Source organism: Dipodomys ordii, unplaced genomic scaffold (assembly GCF_000151885.1).
Source record: "Dipodomys ordii isolate 6190 unplaced genomic scaffold, Dord_2.0 Scaffold82, whole genome shotgun sequence".
Taxonomy (NCBI): domain Eukaryota; kingdom Metazoa; phylum Chordata; class Mammalia; order Rodentia; family Heteromyidae; genus Dipodomys; species Dipodomys ordii.
The window spans coordinates 9,756,155-9,764,455 of record NW_012267298.1 but is presented as its reverse complement, the minus strand read 5'-3'; positions in this window follow the sequence as shown (position 1 = coordinate 9,764,455).

The window sequence follows — 8,301 nt, the reverse complement described above, 5'->3', positions numbered from 1 at the left end:
GGGGGGGGGGTGGAGGGGGGGTGAGCGGAGGCTGGAGGCTGGAGGCTGGAGGCTGGGCGCTAGCTGCGCCCGGTCGGTCCTCCTTTTTGGGCAGTGGTTGGATTTCCTCTCCGCCCCCCATCACCCCAATCCCAGCCTGGCCCGGCCGGGGAAGGGGCGCCTTGGGCCGGCGCTGGGCTGCGCTCGGCCGGCAGCTGTTGCGCGGGGAAGAGGCAGCGGCGGAGTTCCATCACCATAGCAACCGCATCAGCACCGTGGCGGCGGCGGCGGCAGAGCGGGCGGCATCCTCTCGCTCCTCCTCCAGGCAGCCTCGTGGTGGGGACCTGAGACCCAGCTCGCAGGTACCACGGGACTCTCCTCTGTCCGCCCGCCTGCCCGCCACCACTGCCAGGGGTTGCGGGCTGGGAAAAGGTTGGGGGGTGGGGGTGGGGGGAGGGAGAAGCAGCAGCGAGAAGGTGTGCATCTGGGCACTCGGAGGCGGGAGAGCGAGCTGCGGGGCGCGGGCAGGTAGGTGAGGGCGCTGGGGGTCGGCAGCTGCAACACTCTCTCCCCGTGGTGGTGGTGGTGCTGCTGACGTGGGTGCGAGCGCGGTTGCTAGTTGGATGGTTTTTCTGCGACTGAACAGGGATTTCTGCCGCGAAATTGGTTTATCTCTCTGGCTCCCTCCCCCCCCCCCCCCCCGCATCTGTCTGTCCTCCTGCCTTGGGTGCCCCTGGGCAGGTCCCGAGAGAGTAGAGAGGGTCATCCAGACCATCAGTCTGCGGAGACGCCGCCACCGGACACAGCACTCCCTGGCCCGTTCATGTCCTCTGAGCCCAGGGCAGAATTTGTGTGTGTGTGTGTGTGTGTGTGTTAAAACCTTGTTAGGGCAGAGGGGCCAGTGGTAGTGGTCCAAGCTGGCCCGGTGAGCCATCCTTCCTGTAGCTGAGGTCAAGGGTTGGGAAAGGCACCACATCTCGGCTATTAGATGGAAACAGAACCAGAACACTGCTAGATCTTGATCCGTTAAGCCAGCCTCAAACCCGGCCACGGCAGGGGAAATTTAGACCAGGAAAGTAATAACTCTTATCTACTGTTTGGGGCCCCAAGGCTGGGGCCGGGAGGGAGGGGGTGATCCCTGAAGTTTATCCTGTGATGGTTTGGTTATTAGGGATGTGATGAACAGAAATCAAAATGTAAGCCAGAAGTCAAGGCTACCCTTCCCTCCCCCCCCTCCCCGTCCCACCTCCTGACTTCATTTCTAGCCCTCTCTCTCCTGCCTGAAAATTAAGAGACATGTGGAATCCCCTTTGCCTGTTTGGTCAGGGGGGAAGTACCTTGCTTTCAGACACCTAGAAAATCCTGCTTCAGGTTCTGATGCTGCTGATGTGGTAATTTGGAGCCTTGAGGCACCTGGCCTGTCCATACTGCGAGGTGAACTGTTAACCACAACTGCAGACCAAAGAGAGGACCAGGGGTTTGGGCATGCTTCTAACTAACCCCCTGCTGCTAAGATCAAGTCTCCAGGAGACCCTATGGGAAGGGAAGATGGCTAAGTGGATAATTTGGGTCTAAAAGCTGTTGTATATAGGTAAGTAGGTCTTTGAATGGTTTCCAGGATGGTCAGCCATGGACTTAGAAAGGGTTCTCACTTTATATCCTGGCCTCAGGAGACTGTGGCAAGTCCCAGTTAAATGGCTATGTTCTCTAATTGGGCCTTTAATTTATGATACAGTTATGTTGCCTGAGGGGCTGTGATTTGGCCAGACTTTCATCTGGGGACTTAAATATCATAATGAGAATTATATTGTATTCTAGGCTGTTGAGGAAGGAGGACAAGAGCTGAGAGCTAGGAAACGTGGACTTGAACCCTAATTTTTTCACATACTTCCTGTGTGACCTTGGGTTGTTCTGTTTGGTTGGGGTTTTGGTCTCTCATCTGTAAAATGGGATGCTAACCGTTCTTGCAGTTTACTGGGCTCTTAAAACAAATGGCATGGTGGTGAGAATGAACTGGAAGGGCTTTTGCAAGCCTAATGCCTCATGCAATAAAAGCACTTGTTATCATTTTCTAAAGAATCGAACCCCCGTTCCTCAGATCAGTAAATGATTACACAGCCATCAGCTATCAAAAGTGTAGATAACTATAGTTCATCCAGGATCCATGCAGGACAATATAAAGAGGGCTTTGTGGGAGGGTGCTGATGCATGCCATCCTCCTTGATTGCAAGTGCTGAAGGTCAAGAGCCTTGTCATCAAGTACAGTGCTCATGTGGGATGGAGCGATCTGCCTGCCACAGAGTGGAACTAAGCCTTCAGTGGTATGAGCAGATTTTCATACAGTGAGTGCTCACTTAAATATCAGTTAGGTGGTTGCATTGGATACATTGTAGGCTCCTTTTAGAGTTACCTTTACCCAACTCTGCTCTGCCATGTCAGATTTACTAAATGTTTGCACAATTTGATGAAGCTGACTACATGCTTCTTACAGCTTGATTTCATTGCTGAGGGGGTTCGATTATTGGAAGGAGCTGGCGTGTGTTATACAATTCTCTGGTCTTGTATACTTTGCTCCCCCCCCCCCTCAGGATTGTGTCTCTGCCAAAACTGATGATTTCTCCCTTCCTTATTTCCTTTATGACCCAAGTGTTCCTTCCTATGGGAAGCCATCCTAGATTTCCTCTCATGGGCTTTCTCCCTTGCACCCCATGGAAAGCTGTTTCTGACAGGCTGTGCTGTGTCATTGCTTGCCCACGAACTTGTTCTCTCTCTGGAGTCAATGCTCCCTGAGCCTCCCTCCCCCATCCTGATTCAACTGTGACTCCAGAACCTGGTGGAGTGGCAGCCAAGGTGAATGCCATCAAGAATGGGCCGTGCGTGCAACCTAGCCACCTGTACAGGGCCAAGTAGAGCAAAGGTTGGCCCCATGGCCTTCCTCTGCCTTGGTATGTACAGGAAGTTTGAGATATTTTCACTGGGCTGTTTTACATTATTTAGGGTTACATCAAAGCTAAGGAAAGAGAATAGAAACACATACTTGACCTCAGGATGCTTATCTTCCCCCCCCCCCCAAAGTGGGCACTTTAGAATAGCTGTAATCTGGCATTGAGTGGCCTTCCTATAACATTTGCTGGAAACCTTTGATGGAATATTTTAGACTTAAAAATGTTTCTCCTGCTTCAATCTCCTTCCTTGATATCAGCTCCCATCGAATGGAAAAAACATATGAATCACATTTAAGGCCCAGGTTTGAATCGAGATTCTAAATGGGATCTGGAGGCTCAGGGAATTTATGCCTAAGTTTCCTTGTTTGTAAAATGCCAATGTGGTTGTTAATACCAGTCTCATGTGATGCAAATGCTTGGGGTAAATGAATCACCATGTGGAAGGGCTTGTCACAAACTACCCATGTAAATTCTTTCTTTTCTTTAGTTATTGTTCTGGAAAATGAACAAAATCCTTAAGCTTAATTACCCAGTTTTAGAGAACATGGGCTTCACAATACTGTCTCCTCCCCTTATTAGCTGGTGTGACCTTTACTGAATCATCTGTCCCCATTGACCATTTGCCTTTTCTCCATGAAATTATAATGGCAGCTACCTTTCCAGATAGGTGGGGAAGATGTATAATAACAAAAGTCGCACCTAGCTTTCAAATAATAGACATAGTTGCCAGTAGTAGGTTCTAGAATGCTTTGAGACATTCAGCATGCATTTCCTCCTTCTATTTCACCTACCATCACCGAAATCCCTCTTTTGGCTGGACATGTGAAATTTCACAGGACATACCATAAGATGTGGTTTAGACTCAGTAAGTGAGTCTCCCTCTGACACCAACTGCTAATAGAAGCTTGGACCTGGCCTTTCTACCTTTCTTTTTTCTTTTTCTTGTTTTTTCTTCCTTGTTTTGAGGCTTGAACTCTGGGTCTGGGCAATGCCCCTGAGCTCCTGTTGCTCAAGGGTAGTACTCTGTCACTTGGGCCACAGCACCCCCTTCAAGCTTTTTCTTATGGACTGTCCTGCCTGGGCTGGCTTTGAACCACGATCCTCAGATCTCAGCCTCCTGAGTAGCTAGGATTACAGGTGTGAGCCACCAGCACTCAGCACCTTCCTAACTTTCTGAATCTTGGTTTCTTCATCTGTCTATGGCCTGCCTTATGGGGTTTCAATGTTCATGTGTGTTCAGCTATGTTCTACATAGTGAGGTTACGTCTGTAGCTATCCATCCATCCTTTATTTCCAGTCTCATAGCTTATCCAATTCTATGCCTTAATGCACAATATATCTAACCCCCTACCACCACATTTTTCTTCTTTGGGGAGTGCGCTCTGTCTTGGAGATTAGCGTGTCCAAAATGATTCTGGGCCGCAGGGAATTATTGAATACCTCATTCCATCTTTTCTTTTGTCCAGTCAAGAATTTCTGCTGCCCTGTATAGCCTGAAAGGTCTCCTTTTTTCCACCATAGAAGCAGTTGTAAGTCTGAAGCCTGATCTTACCTGAGAGAGCTGGTGAGAATTCACGATATTGCTAATATCTGCCAAGCTTCCCAGATACCCAGTGTTCAGCAGTGTCAAATGTTTCTGTTCCAACATGAATCATTTCTAGGTGGCTGCACACCAATCTCAGGAGTGATTATGGGGGGAGATTTCAGCATCACAAAGGAAATTGGCAGGACGAACCAGGGCTCCTAGCCCTCACCTCTGGTATAAATGGGACAGGACTCTGATGTGCCTGGGATGGAAGATTAGCATCCACACTCTGCCACACATCAGACCCTGCGTTCCAGCCATGAACAAGGCCAGGTCCTGCCAAGGGCTTTGTATGGTATTGGAGGATCAGACATTCTCATCGGCAATGCAGGGTCTGTGGCAGCCAAGAGCTTCTGATCCATTTCCTGGGAATGGCTGTCAAGGATGGCTTTATGGAAGAGGCGGAGTCTCAGCTGAAGTCTAAAGGAATGTCTACATGGAGAACAGAGGAAAGGGCGGTGGGAATGCTGAAGGCAAAAGTCCGAGGAAATGAGTGTAAGGGTAAGGCCGAGTGACAGGCCCGGGGATGGGCGTGGGTGCTCCCTTGCTGAGAGTTCTGTGGCTAGTATGTGCAGTCTATCTCTCACTGGAAGGCTTGTAGTGGGGCATAACTTTCGTTTACCTGCACCGTAGAAGTAGCTTGGGAAGCTGGAGCAGATGCAAACCAGTGTGGCCCGTTAGCGGACATTGCTGAGAAGAAGTAGCTGGGTTCTGGCAATGAGTTTGATACACATGGAGGGAATGGATATGAAACAGCGAGAGAATAAATGTGAAGGAAGGAGAGAGGAGGGCATCAGGGAAGCGGACGATGCACTGTGTTTTAGAGAAATGTTCCTGGACTCTCTGGGAACTTGGGACCGTTGAATCAAGAGGGAGGGGGCACGGGTGACCCTCAGGGTGTCTTTCCATCCCCACCACTACCTTTCTGGCTCTTGTTACTTCACTTCTCACCTGGACTGATAGTATGGGCTGTGCATGGACTTCCTGGCTCCCCCACAATTCCTATACACATGGGAAGATGCCAGGATGTGGATGAGACTCAAAATCAAATTTCTTAAATTTCTTAGTCCTTCCCCAAGTCAAGGTCAAAGGTAAGTCCCATTTGGACCAGCTCTACGTGGCCTTTCCTCAATTCCAGCGCTAAGCACCTACCCGACAGAGCCTCTGTTGTTTCAGGGAAACAACAATGACAGGTTGCAGAGGTGGATTTTAAAAGTAAATAGTTATTTTCTACATCCCTCTAATGTTCCTGCATGATGGGGACAAAGGGGTGTCAAGATAACCAAGGCCACAAACGTGTCTGGGAGCACCTGAAGACCGTAGTGGCATTGTCTGGAGAGTCCTCGGCAGGCTTGGGGGTGTCCGGGTGGCTGGAGGGTCACTTTGTTGGCATATGCTCACCCCCCATTCTCTGGTGGCTGGCCTTATATTGGAATGAGAGGTGGTACATATTTTTTGTTTTTATCTTGGCTTTGTGAGATAGGAAACATTTCCTTCCTCTTGTGGGTTTTGTTTCTAATTTTGTTTTACTTAGGCAGACGTGGAAGTGATGTCACAGTTTCTAAGCTGTGTCTTCAGCAATAGAGGATGAGCACAGGAGAGTGAGGAGCCGGGGTGAGTGTGTTGGTTGTCAAAGGCACGGATGCAGGTGGATAAAAGACTCCCCCGGTGATGATTCAGAGGTGGAGCCCCACACCGCTCTCTCTGCAGGAGCATCTTCTTAGAATAGAGCTTTGGACAGGTAGTTCCCGTGTGTGAATGCACAGCGAAGAGAAGTTCCTTACCTGCCATCATGCTCAGACAGTCTGCTTCTCCCAGCCAGGCCAGACTGCCTCCCAAGGACACACCAGCCCTCAGCTCTCCTTTGCTTCCCTCGTTCAGTGAAACCTCCTTCCTCAGCCTTGGATTCCTTTAGTAAAAATATTTTAATACCTTTAAGTAGTTGTACAGAGGATTTACGTCTTCCTCCAGGCCACCCTTCTCAGTATTCCCAACTCTCCCTCCTGCCCCGCCCCTTCCCTCACTCTTCTTAATTTTGTAGAGTGTGCACTGAATTTTTGGCAGTATTCTCCCTATTTTCTCCTCTTCATTCTATTACCCACCCCCTTCCTTTGGCCTACCTCACTCTTCTCAAGTACCTGGTTAGTTTTGTATTCTTGAACTTTTCTGTCTCGATCCTGACTGCCAGCTAGACTTTTTTTTAAATAAACTCAAGAGCTATATTTACCTCCCATGAAGTCAGGTTTCTGAGAGAAAAGTCATATTAAAACCTGACCATCTAAGCCAGATGTTCTGTGGTTAGTGCTACCAAAAATTAGCTATGTTCTTCACACTGGAACCTAACTTCCCCAGACTTCTTATAAATCTTGATTGTATCTAAGAGAGCTGACGGGAATTGTTGGCATTGCTAATATCTGCTGAACTTCCCAGATACCCCATTTCGTTCAACTTATTAGTACACATCTCCTAAATACCCGTCATGCTCCAGGCTCAGTTATAGAAGCTTGGCAAGGTGGAAAAGACCATTGTTCGTTTACATCCTCAAAAAGTGTGTATCGTATGAAGAATACAAGTGAGCAGACAGGTAATTATAATACAAATGACATCGATGATCAATGACTCTCCTGATCTGTGAGAGCTGTTGCGGGGAGTCTGGGAGGAAGAGCACTAGGGTGAGGCAAGCAGGAGCTAGATAGATAGCTACATAAGGAGTGTGGAGCTGGGGAAGATCTATCAGGTAAAAGGCAAAGGCAGTGTAAAGGCTAAGGAATGAAGTAGAACACTGCCCACAGAAGGCTATGCAGAGAGAGTAGCTGGAGATGGAGCTTGAACAGAGGTAGACTGAAAAGCAGATACTGGGCTATACAGGGCTGTGGGTAGATCATGGAGGAATTTTATTTTGATCTGATCCTCATGGATGTGTGTGCTGGACACATTTTAAACTAGAAAGTGACAGATTGCCACATGCATTTTTGAATTTCAACTTACATCGTAAAGAATGAACTGAGAGACAGTGGGAGGCCTAGAGGTCTGGAAGGAGGATTGCTGGTATGGGAGCTGCAGGTAAAGATGCCCCAAATCTAGTAGCGATGGAGTGGCAGAACAAACATAAGACAGAGTCACACGTGAGAGTCCTGGGACGTGCTAGATGACTCCACACAGAAGTGGAAGGATGCAGAGGGAAAGAAAGGTGACTGCTGGTTTTCTGACTTGGTCTGACAGAGCGGCCTTGTTGTTGTTTGTTGGCTGGGTGGGCTAAAGGCACAAGAACAGATTTTAAGGAGAAGATAATGAATTTTGTTTAAGATAAGTAGTTTAGGTCTCCAAGGACATCAATGTACATTTTAGGCAATTAGAGATACCAATCAAGCTCAGCAAAGACTTCTTGGATGAACATACAGACGTAGAAAATCATCAGCCCACGCTAATTGAGCACATGCGAGAAGCGATTGCCCAAGGGAAGAATATAGAATGGAGAAATAAAAATGTCCTACTAGCCCACAAGGTCTGTACCTTTGCCCCTCTGAAACTAAAACCCAAGCCCAAATGGAGCTCACATACCAAACAGCTTCCTTTTGCCTTGGAGTCTTTTCCCATAAGTCCTCTTGTTGTCTAAGACAGATCACCTTTAATGTTCCTCTAGTTAGCTTTAGCCTGCGTCCATGCCCACTTCGTTTTAGTGGTCTCTCAGGATCACCCTAATCTTCCTTCCCCCTCCCACCCTCCCTCCCTCACTCCCCGCTCCTCTCTCCCTCCTTCCCTCCCTTCTCCCCTCCCTCCCTCCCTCCCTCC